Source organism: Canis aureus, chromosome 28 (genome assembly GCF_053574225.1).
Source record: "Canis aureus isolate CA01 chromosome 28, VMU_Caureus_v.1.0, whole genome shotgun sequence".
Lineage (NCBI taxonomy): Eukaryota > Metazoa > Chordata > Mammalia > Carnivora > Canidae > Canis > Canis aureus.
The window spans coordinates 6,831,118-6,844,176 of record NC_135638.1 but is presented as its reverse complement, the minus strand read 5'-3'; positions in this window follow the sequence as shown (position 1 = coordinate 6,844,176).

Below are 13,059 nucleotides of genomic sequence, written 5' to 3'. Positions count from 1 at the left end.
ATCCAGATAGTTTCGGAGAAGGAAAACAAAAAACAAAACAATATTCTCAAACGAATTATTCAATGAATTTTGAGACACTGATTTCAAATTAAATAATTATTTTTTTTTCAAATTAACTGTGGGAATAGTAAATTATAACAAGATTGAAATGGTAGCATTTTTTTCATTAACTTCCTATCCCTACTATCAGTTATCCAGATAGTTCACATCTATCTTCATGACCACCAGTGGCATCTTTTCATAACCTGGTTCTTATCCTCTTCTAGATGTTGACTGTCCTTAACTGCCCATGGATACTAGCTATTAATGCTTCCTATTTAAATTTCATACAAGAGGCTAAAACAAACAAAAGCCATTAAGACACAAATAAGTCAACCTGAAATGGTGCCATTTTAACATAGTGAAAGTCTATGAGCATATTTTGGATGTAGGGTTCTAATACTTCTTACTCATGAAAATGATAAGGCTACACTTGGTATTAAAATTTGACATAATAGCCATTCTCACAATTTGTAATTTACCATATAAAAATTGGTAATGCCCCGCATTAAATAAATTCATCCATTTAAGGCACTTAGAACAGGATTTGGAAATGGTAAACACTACACAAGTGTTAGCTATTAGCAATGACATTTGTTCACACCTAAAAAGTCCTTCACGATTCCATTGGTTTGTTTTGCTTTTATTCTTCATTTGGAATTATAGTAGTAATTCCTTCATTCTGTAAATATTCAAGGCAAAATAGAAACACCTAAAGTAAAATGTGAGACTCTCTCTTCACCCTTTTCATCATGTAGGATAATATCAAATTCATACATTAGAGGGAAAAAAAGAATTGAAATTGACATCTACACAGTGTGGAATCTTCTTATCCAAACAAATAAGAAGTGTTTTTCCATACATTCCATGTCTCAATGCATTAGAATTACAAATATTTTTTATAGAGGTCCATTCACTTCTTTTTAAACATTTTCTTGCTTATTTTATGGTTTTTAACACTATTTAAGTGGAGTGTTTTCTTCCATTATATTTCCTAGCAGGTTTTTGTTTGCAAGTAGGAAAATTATTCTTAATTTTTGTGTACATTTTTGTACCTGACCTTGTTTCTTAATTTTCCTATGGTGTGTAAAATGAATTTTAGTCAACTCTCTTGAATGATTGCAAACAATCATATGATCTTTTAGTAATATGCATCCTAAAGGCTTTGTATTTCTCCCTGAGCACAGATTGAGTCATACACCATACACTGATATTCAGTATTTTCATTATCCTCATTTTCTAGATATTTCCGAATTTCTATTTTGAATATCTGCTCAGACAGAAGTTGTTTGAAAGGTTTGTCATATGTGTGTTTCCTTTCCTTCTTTTATGTATCTGAGGTTTTAGGCTCCTATTTCTGATGTCTAATTTATTGCTACTTCTATTCAATCATGGTCTATATCATTTTTACTACTGGGATTTACTGACATTATCTTGAGTCTTAATCGTTGGTTAAATTTTGCAAAGGTGGCTTCCAAGAAGCTTTACTCTCTGAATTTAGGGTGTAAATTTTGGTATGTTTACTATAGCTACTTTATTTACCACTCTATTTATATTCTATATTCATAAGTATTTTTGACTACTTCATTTGTCATAATGTTGTATTTATTTCAAATTTCCTGAAGCTTTTGTTTTATGAATGCTATGCTATGCTCTGGGACATTAAGATTCATGGCAGAGCTCTCTGGTGACCCCTCTTTGCCTTGCTGAATATATTTTGTCTTGAAGTCAACCTTGTCTGATGTTTGTCTTTGTGTTTCTCTGGTGTATTTTTGGATTTCCTTTTCATTCAACCTTTACCTTGCCTGACTTTTTTCACTTTACCATGCTCTAACCTGCTTTTCTCTGTTGAGCCCTAATTTCAATTAAACTACAGATCCTTGGGACAATATCTTTTTTTTCACCATTGCATCACCTCACAATTAACCTAGATTCTGATGCTTAATAATCACTGCTAAAGATTTTGGAGGCTCTTTGTTAAGATATACCTCTGAATAAGCATGCAACTGGATTCCTTTTAATCCAATTTTCCTGACAATTGATGAGCATCCCCTTTTTTATTGATTGACATAATAGATATGTTTGATCAATATTTTGTCACCTAATTTTATGTTGTTTTTCCTGTCTTTAAGTGGTTCTTCATTCTCTGGCTTTTACTCACTGGTCTCTATTTTCCTGGAAACTGTGGAGGAGAATTTTCTTTCTATTAGTTAATTTACAGACTATATTCTATAGTGGCAATTTCTATAACTTTTAATATTTTAGCATCTATTTGTTGATATATTAGTATTTAAAAGTAAATACCATGAAAAATATTGGAATTCACACATTTGTATTTCTGTTCATTTTTCATTTTTCTCCTGATTTTTTGTAACACATATTTTACAATTTCAAAGTATATACATTTTATAGTATATTTTAAGTATGTCACATCCACAGTTGCTTACTTCTGACTTAATTCAGTATCTATCACTCATTCTTTTATATTACTACATCTGCTCTTTTTAGCTGTTTATGTTTCCCCCCAAATTCTTTATTTAGAAAATTTTAAAAATTGTAGACAAATTAAATAATATACCAATAAATAGCCTATACACTTTACTTAGATTCACAAATATTTTGTTGCCACAGAGCTTTTTATTTGTTTATACTTCTTTTGCTAGTTATTTATTTTAGACACAGTGATATTTGACTCTAAATACTTTAGTGTATCTCCTAAGAATAAAGAATGTCTAACACAGCTATGATGCTATTATTCCTAATATTTAATAGTTAGTCCATATTCAAATATCTTTTATTGCTCCAAAATACATTTGATAGTTTTGTTGTTGCTATTATTCTAGGATACAGTACAGGGTCATATATTGTTTACTGGTTTACTGTGTCTCTTAGGCCTCTTTTATTCCAAAGCAGAAACACAATTTGTATTAGTGATATTGACCTTTTAAAAATTTGGGACACTTTTAGTTAGAATATTCCAGGTTCTGGACTTATCCAATTATTTTTTCTGAATGTCATTTAAGTTGCTCTCTTCTCATCAACACTCCAATAATTTATTTCTACAGGGTTGATTTGATTCAGATTAAACATTTTTGATAAGAATATTTTATGTGGTGTTTGTTTTATATTACATCACATTAAGAAACATTTTGTTACATTGCCCATTCTCTATTTTGGTCTATTATTTGATGAGATGAATTTAATTAATCAAATAACTTTAAAGTTTTTTTTTCTTTTTCTAATAATTCATAGGGCCTTATATATCAATATACATATCTGTTGCCATTTTATATACATATATTTTAATTATAGGATATAAACCCTTAGGTAATGTCTTTTTTATTCAGATTTTTGTGGACATGCTCTATTATTTTCTGGGTCTGTGATGTTTCTGTGATGTATGTGGATACTAGGCTGATTTTTCTCCCTGAAGGCAGACTGCTTTTACTACTTAGAGAAAATAAAAACAAATAATCAGAATTTAACTTGGTGGTGAGTATTATGAATTTTTTCTGATTGCTACAATATTGGGTCTCTCTTTGAGTATGTGATTTTTTTAAAGATTTATTTATTTATTTATTTATTTATTTATTTATTTATTTATTTATTGAGAGAGAGAGAGAGAGAGAGAGAGAGAGAGAGAATGAGCAAGGGGAGGAGTAGAAGGAGAATCAGACTCCCTACTGAGCAGGGAGCCCAACACTGGGCTCAATCCTAGGACCCTGAGTTCATGACCTGAGCTGAAAGCAGACACTTAACTGACTGAGCCACTCAGGCACCCCATGAGTGTGCAGTTTTTAAGGAAGATTTTTTTTCTTTCACATCTTTTAATATTATCTCTGTTTCATTTGTAATTTCTCTTCTTATGGAATACTATTTTTCCATTTGAGTAGAGTTGACCTACAATGTTATATTAGTTTCAGGTGTATAACATAGTGATTCAACTTCTTTATACAGTATGCTGTGCTCACCACAGGTATAGGCTACCCTGTGTCACCATACAACCCTATTATAATATCGTTAACTGTATTTTCTGTGCTGTGTTTTTTATTCCAGTGACTTCTTCATTCCGTAACTCAAAGCCTATATCTTCCACTCTCCTTCTGAAATACTACTGACTATATTATATGGCCTTTATAGTTCACAGTAATCATTTTCTTACTGTTGGGAGGCAATTCTCCATGGATCTCTCATATTTCTGCATGTACTATAAGCAGAGGTATTAACTTTCTTTTTGTTTCAGATTATTTTCAAGTATATTTATGTAGCAGAAAACTTGGAAGATAAAGATAGTCTCCCTGCAGAGAAGACAGATTTCCTTGCTATCTATTCCAATAAAGATAATGTTTCCTTCTGGAGCAAAGGTCAGGCAGATTTGATTACTTTCCATCTTAAAATATTAGGACTGGTTAAATAGAACATTCCTGAAATGTGATGCAACCCAAAGCATTTCCAGCATCCAGCTGAACTACCCCAGGGATTTGTTGGTTAAGGTAACACAAATATAAAGCTTGTACTTCCTAGGCTGTAGGTAGTTCAGTCATTTGTCTCTGAACCAGGAATCTTGTGCTTTTTGCCAATGCCCACAAAAATATGATGGGCAAATCAACCTATTAACTTGTAAGAATCGTGATATCTTAAGACTCATTGCTTTTATCCTTTTGTTCTCTTCCCTGTACTTTTTTTAAATGAATGTTTTTTAAATGAATGTTTTTAAATGAATGTTTAAATGAATGAGAGAGATACTGGGGGGACAATGGGCAGAGGGAGATGGAGGGAGAGTCCCAGGCAGGCTCTGCATTGAGTGGAGAGCCAGTTGTGGGCTCAATCCCATGATCCCAAGATCTCATGACCTGAGCATAAACCAAGAGTCAGATGCTCAACCACCCAGGTGCCCCTCTCCCATGTATTTTTAAATAATTTTAAATAGTCAGTTTCTATGGCCCATAGTTTGGTTTTCTACCAGGCTACTTAATCTCTGAGTTTTATTTTTCTTATCTGTAAGATGACAATAATAATTTCACCTCATGGGGCATCTGGGTGGCTCAACTTGTTCATCATCCAACTCTTGATTTCAGCTAAGGTCATGATCTCAGGCCCTGGGATCAAGCCCCATGTTGGGCTCTGTGCTCAGTGGGAAATCTGCTTAAGGATTCTCTCCCTTTTTCTCCCTCTGCCCCTCCCTCATGTTCTCTATCTCTCTCAAATAAATAAATCTTTAAAATGATAATAATAGGGCAGCCCAGATGGCTCAGTGGTTTAGCACCGCCTTCAGCCCAAGGCCTGATCCTGGAGACCTGGGATTCAGTCCCACGTCAGACTCCCTGCATGGAGCCTGCTTCTCCCTCTGCCTGTTTGTCTGTTTCTCTCCCTGTGTGTTTCTCATGAATAAATAAATAAAATATTTTTTAAAATTAATTAATTAATTAAAATAAATTAAAGTTTTAAAATAAATAAAATAATAATTTACCTCATAAAATTATTATGAAGATTAACTCATATATGTTAATGTTCTCTCATGTTCTCTCTCTCAAATAAATAAATCTTTAAAATAATAATTTTACCTCATAAGATTATTATGAAGATCAACTCATATGTGTCACTAAGAACAGTCACTGTCAATTGTAAGTATTCAAGATATAATTTTTTATTATGTTTATCAGCGTTTCATTCGAATTTTCTACTTAAATTTTCATGTATCTAATAGTTTTATTTTTCTCTTCCACTTTTTTTCTATTTTCAACCAGTTTACTTTTTTTATCTAAATATGTCTTATTACTTGACAGTCTTATATCTGAGTTTGGAATTATATATTTTTTCCGATGTTAGATGATGTAGATATTGTTGACTAAAATCTTTTTCTGATGCTCAGGACTAGATATTCTGATATGTAGTCAGAAGTAGTGAGGGCATTCAAAGCAAAGAAATGCTGAAGGTTTTATGAGGAACAAAGAATACATGAAGATTACTGTATAAAGCATTCTTGTAGAGGAGAAATGGAAAATAATGTTGAAAAATATTATATCTGAGTTGGTTGTGAGATGACTTGAATCTAAAATGACAAATTTAAACTTTGCCTTGCTAGCAATAGAGATTCAATGTAGGATTTTTAAGTGTTTATAGCAGAAACAATTAACTTATTAACATGGTATTAGTTAAAATGAATACATATTATTTATAATATAATACATAGTAGGGCTTCCTAATCAGTACACAGCAGCACACTGTTTTGACATTATGGCTTGTAAATGTTTTGAAATATGTATTCCAGTCAGCCCTCAGAATGGATGGAACTTTCTGGGCCAGTCATTGCCAAATGAACAGCTCCCCCTGTTTATCCCAGCATGCTTTACAAATTTATTATTTCCTATATGAGCCAGGAAATAAAAATAATTGGGAAGCATAGGTTTGAAGGATGGTTTGGGAGAGACTAAAGATACAGAAAATAGCTAAAATAAATTAAGATTTATGTAGTGATGATAAAAAAATAAACTAGTCACAGGCCTTCAGATTGAAGAGAAAAAGACTAATTCAGGAGATGGATCAATGTTGGAATCAACTGAATTTGGTTATGGGCTGAGTAAGGAAAAAAACAGAAAGCAGATTAAAATAGTACCTTGGATTTCCTGCTTGGGTAATCGGTTGGATGATCATACGTACAAGTGTATTAGATAGTAGAATCAAGAATCCAGGGCACCTGAGTGACTCAGTTGATTAAGTGTCCAAATCTTGATTTTTGGCTCAAGTGACGATTTCAGGGTTGGGAGATCTAGCCCCACATGGGGCTCACACTGGGGGGTGGAACCTGCTTAAGATTCTCTTCCTCTCCCTCTCCCTATCTCTCCTCCCCACTCCCACTCATGCATCCTCTCTCTGTTACTCTCTCTAAAAAAGAAAACATTAGAATCAAGAATGCAGGCAGAATGATTAATCTAACTATGAGAAATGCAAATAAAATAAAATACCTGGTACTGAAAGGACTTGGAATGAAGAAAACACATTGATGGATTCAAAGATCTGAGATATATGTGATATAGATATATATAGATATATATATAGAAATATATACATATATATCTTATGGGAAAACACGACTCTCTAAAGATATGTAAACCTAATGGCAGTGACCAGATGGCCCTGTTCAAATGCAAGTTATCAATCTAAACCAAGTGAAGTACCTATGCAATTTGAAAGCGATTTATTAGCAATGCAAATGTCAAGCTAACTCTGATTTTCCCAAAAGCAGGATAAACAAAATAAATGAGCCATTAGGCGGCACAGGTGAGATACTCAGGCTTCAAGAACCCTGCTTTGATTGCTTTGAAAGGCAGAGAAAGGCAGCATAACAAGTTTCCACTTGAACAGAGTGTGTTTATTTAGCTTGATGCAAGTCAGAGGAAATAGCCCTAATAGTTTTGAATTGCTATAAAAGGTTGCATGCACTTGTCACATTTATGCGTTTAGACCATAAAAGCAAAAGAGTCTTACAGAGGCATTTTCTTAATTAAGCAATCTAGGTATAAACTCAGGGATAGAGAAGAAACGCAAGCTTCACATACATCACAGCATGTGCCCAAAATGACCTCTCTCCCATTTTTCAAGCCTAAGATTTCCTTTTCAGCTTTCAACATTAGCTCAAAGATTTTTGCCTCAAGAGACACATCTCTTGAACACCTCTGCCCCTCACTTCTGCCAACCAATCACTTCTGGCAACTTGTACATACTTCTGTTGGAACACCATTTTCCTTCATAATTATTTACCTCTCTCTCCCCCTGTTCTGAGAGTCTGTGTTCTCCTTTTTAAAAGTAAACATTAGTATACTATTTGTATCACCGAACCTTTCACAGAGAGATTCTGTGTCTACTCACAACCAAAATCAAGTAGAAAAGAGATGATTCTTAATTCTTTAAAGTTCACTGAATTTTTATTGAGTTCATAGTGGCTCTTACAAATTCGATAATATAGTACTAGATAAGTATGTTAAAGGATAATTTTTTGTAATGAGTAAAATCATGATTCTCATAAAGACATAAAATGAATACATATTATTTAATTTAACTAATTATTAATGATAGGATTAGGAAGCTACTACAGCTGATTCAAAGGAAAAGTCAAGCAAATACAAATTTATATGGAGTCGAAATGAATTTACAAATGGATGCAAAAACTACCTTTTTCCCGTGGGAGGAGAGAGGAGGAAAGTCAATTGAACCTCCACCAGACAGAATTTATTTGCATGTCTAAGAACAAGAATTATTTTGCATGGCTATCAGTTATCTACTATTTGCAGTGTTGTAAAATAGCTCAAAGGAAATGAAAGGCTAGACCCAGATAACTTGGAAAGTATGCTCTAATCTAAACAATGCATATTTTTCATGGGAGACATTAGTGATCTCTTTTGCTTATTCTAAATTTCCTTACAATTAGAAGTATCATCTTAAAAGTGAAGTGGGGAATCACATGTTCTTTGATTAGAGGATCAACTTGTAATCAATAGTTGGTTTCCTCAGTTGGTAAGAGTCTGTTTAACCTCCTCACCACACATTGGCTTACATAGTTAGCCTTTCCTTAATACAAGAACAAACAAACTAGCATTAATTGAGAGCGTACTATTTGCCAGGGAATGTGATGAATACTTTACCTACAGAATTTCTTTAATTCTCATGTCAGCCTGATGAAGTAAGAGTTTTATTATTCTGATTTTATAGAAGAGGAACCTTAACATTAACAAAGGCTCTACATCACATAACTAGCATGTGCTAGCTTTGAGTTCTAAGCAGAAGGCTGTAGGTCTCTGCTGTCCATTGTGGAGGCCCAAAGCCACATTAGACTATTGAGGCTAGAAATATAGCTAGTCTGAACTTTATGTCCTGCAGATCTAAAATACACACTGGATTGTAAGACTTAGTATCAAAAAAAAAGTTTTAAAAGATAATAGTTCGGATATGTAGGAGAAGAAATACCTTCCCGCTACCTCCCTAGCTTTGGTGGCTGATTCTTTGAAATAAACTGACAGCTGGCAGATTAATAGGAGAAAAAGTATACAAATTTATTGACTTAATATTACATGCAAAGGGACAACAGGAAAAAAATGGAATATCTCAAAATGTGATGAGATTTGAGAGCTTCTATATTCTCCTAACAGGAAAAAAGGGAGAGGACATAGGCAACTTAGGATAAAGTAAACGATTTTTAGGAAAGGTGAATGAGCCCTTAGAGGAATAAGTGGGAAGTAGAAAGTTGTAAAGTTTGTTTGGGTGTGATATCCAAATCTAGTTTTCTTTCCTGTGATAAGATTCAATCCTCCCCAGTTGAGGAGACTTACGCCAACTGAATTCCTTTTGGAGGATCTGTCTTTAGGCAGATGAGAGAAATTCAGAACAAACTTTTACCTTAATTTGTTCTTTTTCAAGTGCCTTTAGCTCACAATAATTAATATACCAAAGCAGCATAGTTTAGGATGTCATGCTCTAAATTCTTTCAGATAGATTGGGTTAAATAAAATAAATTATTAACCTTATCACTTGTTTCTTTTTGATCTTTTTAAATATGACTACTAGAATTTTAAAATCACATAAGTGGCTTACATTGTATTTTTAATGGACAGCAACACTCTAAAGTCTGCATTCTTAATAGCAGACTTGAATGACAGAAAGTTCTGTCAGCTTTAAATATAAAATAGCCAGTTAGTTTACAAGCAAAATGAATTTATCCAGGAATAGTAGAGGAATCGCAATTCAGGACATGCAAACTACAAAGAACCATTGGCAAGTCAGAAGAGAAAATGGGAAGTTCAGCTTTTGTTAGATTTTAGGAAGAAATTGGATAGGTTGTTTTGAAGGAAAGTTCATTAGAGAAAACAAAGAGTTTGAGCTTGTGGCAGTTTCTTCATTGGCTGCAAGTGGTGGTTAGTGCATTGTTACTGGGACAAAAAGGGATCTTCTTCCTTTTTCTTTCAAGTAGGAGATAAGATTCCTAAGTGAAAAATGTCCTCTCATATCAAAATAATTCTTATCTTCCCTCTTTTGGCTGGTTATGCAGGCTGCCAGTAGTATGGTGGTACATGCAAGAAAGCTCCCCCTTTAGGATTTTCTAACTCCATTTTAAATGAGGCTTACTTTATTGTTCCACAGTTGCTACAAAAATCATATGAGTTCTTTTTTTAAAGTATTTGGAGGGTTTCTGGTTCAAGATGGCAACATAGGAATGTCATGAACTTTGTCCTCCCATGGACATAACACATCTATAGCCACATATGGAACCAATTCTTCTGAAAAAACACCTGAACTAAATCAGAGCAGAAAAGAAAGAAAGAAAGAAAGAAAGAAAGAAAGAAAGAAAGAAAGAAAGAAAGAAAGAAAGAAAGAAAGAAAGAAAGAATAGCTTAAGGGACTTACAGTATAATATCAAGCAGACAAACATTTATATTATAGGTGTCCTAGAAGGAAAAGAGAGAGAAAGAGACAGAAAAATTATTTGAAGTGATGAAAGATAAAAATTCTCTAACCTGGAGAATAAAAAAGGTATCCATATTCAGGAAGTCCAGGGTTCCAAACAAGATAAATTAAAAGGACTCACACCAAGACACAATGTCAAAATTTAAAGACAAGAAGAGATGCTTAAAAGCAGCAAGAGTAAAAACAACTTGTAACATAAAAGAGAACCCCCATAAAATTGTCAGCTTATTTCTCAGCAGAAACTGTGCAGGCCAGAAAAGAGTGGCATAATATATTCAAAGTCCTGAAACAAACACCCTTCCAACCAAGAATACTCTATCTGGCAAAATTATCCCTCATAATTGAAGGAGAGATAAAGACATTTCCAAACAAACAGAAGCTTAAAAAGTTCACCATTTTTAAAGTTGCCTTTTAAGAAATGTTAAAAGAAATTCTTCAGGCTGAAAAGAAAGGGTGCTTCTTAGGAGGAAGAAAACATATGAAAATATATATCTCATTGCCAATGGTAAATATATAGTAAAGGTAGCAGATATATCACTTAAAAGGCAATATAGAGGTTAAAAGAGAAGGTAGTTAAAAAAATATATATATATTATATATATATATATTATATATGTATATATAACTACAATAATTAGGTAAGGGACACACAAGATAAAAAGATGTAAAATATGGAACCAAAAGTAAAATACAGTGGTGAGGGAAGAGTAAAAATGTAGCATCTTAGAATGCATTCAAACTCCCTGTTATGAACTTAAAACAGATTTATAAATATAAGTTGTTATAAGTAAGCCTCAAGGTAAATACAAAGCAAAAAAAACTATAAAGAGAGGTAACAAGGGCTGGTAAGGATGTAGAGAGAAGGGAATCCATGGGCACTGTTGGTGGGAATGTAAATTGGTACAGCCATGATAGCAAACAGAATGGACGTTCCTCAAAAACTTAAAAATGTAACTACCATATGATCCAGCAATTCCATTTCTGGGTATTTATTTAAAGAAAACAAAACCACAAGCTTCAAAAAATATACATACACCCCAGTGTTCCACTGCAGCCTTATTTACATAGCTGAGATATGATAAAAATCTGTGTGTTCATCAATTGCTGAATGGATAAAGAAAATATAGTATATATTTACAATGGAATACTAGTCAGCCGTAAACAGAAAGAAATCTTGCCATTTGCAACAACATGGATGGGTCTTAAGGCCATTATACTAAGTAAAATAAGTCAGAGAAAAACAAATACTGCATGATCTCCTATAAATGTAAAATCTCAAAAAAAAAAAAAAAAAAAAAAAGCTCATATATACAGAGAACAAATTGACATACTGGTGGTTCCCAAATGTGGGGGATGAGATGGGTGAAATGGGTAGAGGGTGTCAAAAGGTACAAACTTCCAGTAATAAAATAAATAAGTCATGAGGATGTAATGTATAGCAGGGTGACTAAAGTCTTAATATTAAATTAAATATTGGAAAGTTGTTAAGAGAGTAAATCTTAAAAGTTCTCATCACACACACAAAATATTTGTATAACTATATATGATGATGGATGTTAACTTGACACCAAGGTGATCATTTCACAATATATACAAATATCAATCATTATGCTATACACCTGAAATACATGATATATGTCGATTATAACTTAATTAAAAGGTTCATGTATAAGCTTTTATCCCATTTACATCAATTTAATTCAGTTGTCCTTAAAATTATGCTTTATTGCTCATGAAAATTTATGAGACATTCAACAAAAATAGTCATTATAATTTATTTTTTTGATCAATTAAGTATCAAAATATTAGAGGAGCAAAGAACCTAGAAACTTAAACGTATGGCTTTTCCTTTTTGTTCCTTTTTTTTTTCTATTTCATTAATTTTTTATTGTTCATTTCAGTTTGGTCTTAGGTTGGATTTACAATGTTATTATCTTAAACATCTAGTAGAGATAATATTATCTTATTCAACTAGTAAACCCACCTAGAATAAATGTCTGTTCATGTTATACTTAATGTTGATAACTCAGAAGACATCTCCATTTTTATTAAATCAACAATATTAAACTAATCTTACTTTCAGAGATTTACTCACATCACCTGTGAACTTGAAAAGCATTTGGGTTGATTTCTGTATTTCCAGGAGTTCTGGAAATATTTCATTGAAATAACTGGTTACTTATCTCTAATCCAAAGTGAACAGAACCCCTCTAAAGGATTTTATAAAGTAATCTTTAAATTTCATCTGGAGCTAGAAAAATATTGCATAGATGCATACCCACATACATATATTAACATATAAACAAATACAAACAGATCTGATCGTTTTTATTCTAATATTTTAGTCATGAGTCAGTAAAACATAGTAATATAAAACCCAGCAATTTATCTCCACTTTATCTTTTCTTTTTTCTTTTTAATTTTTTTTTAAATTTATTTATGATAGTCACACAGAGAGAGAGAGAGAGGCAGAGACACAAGCAGAGGGAGAAGCAGCCTCCATGCACTGGGAGCCTGATGTGGGATTTGATCCCGGGTCTCCAGGATCGCGCCCTGGGCCAA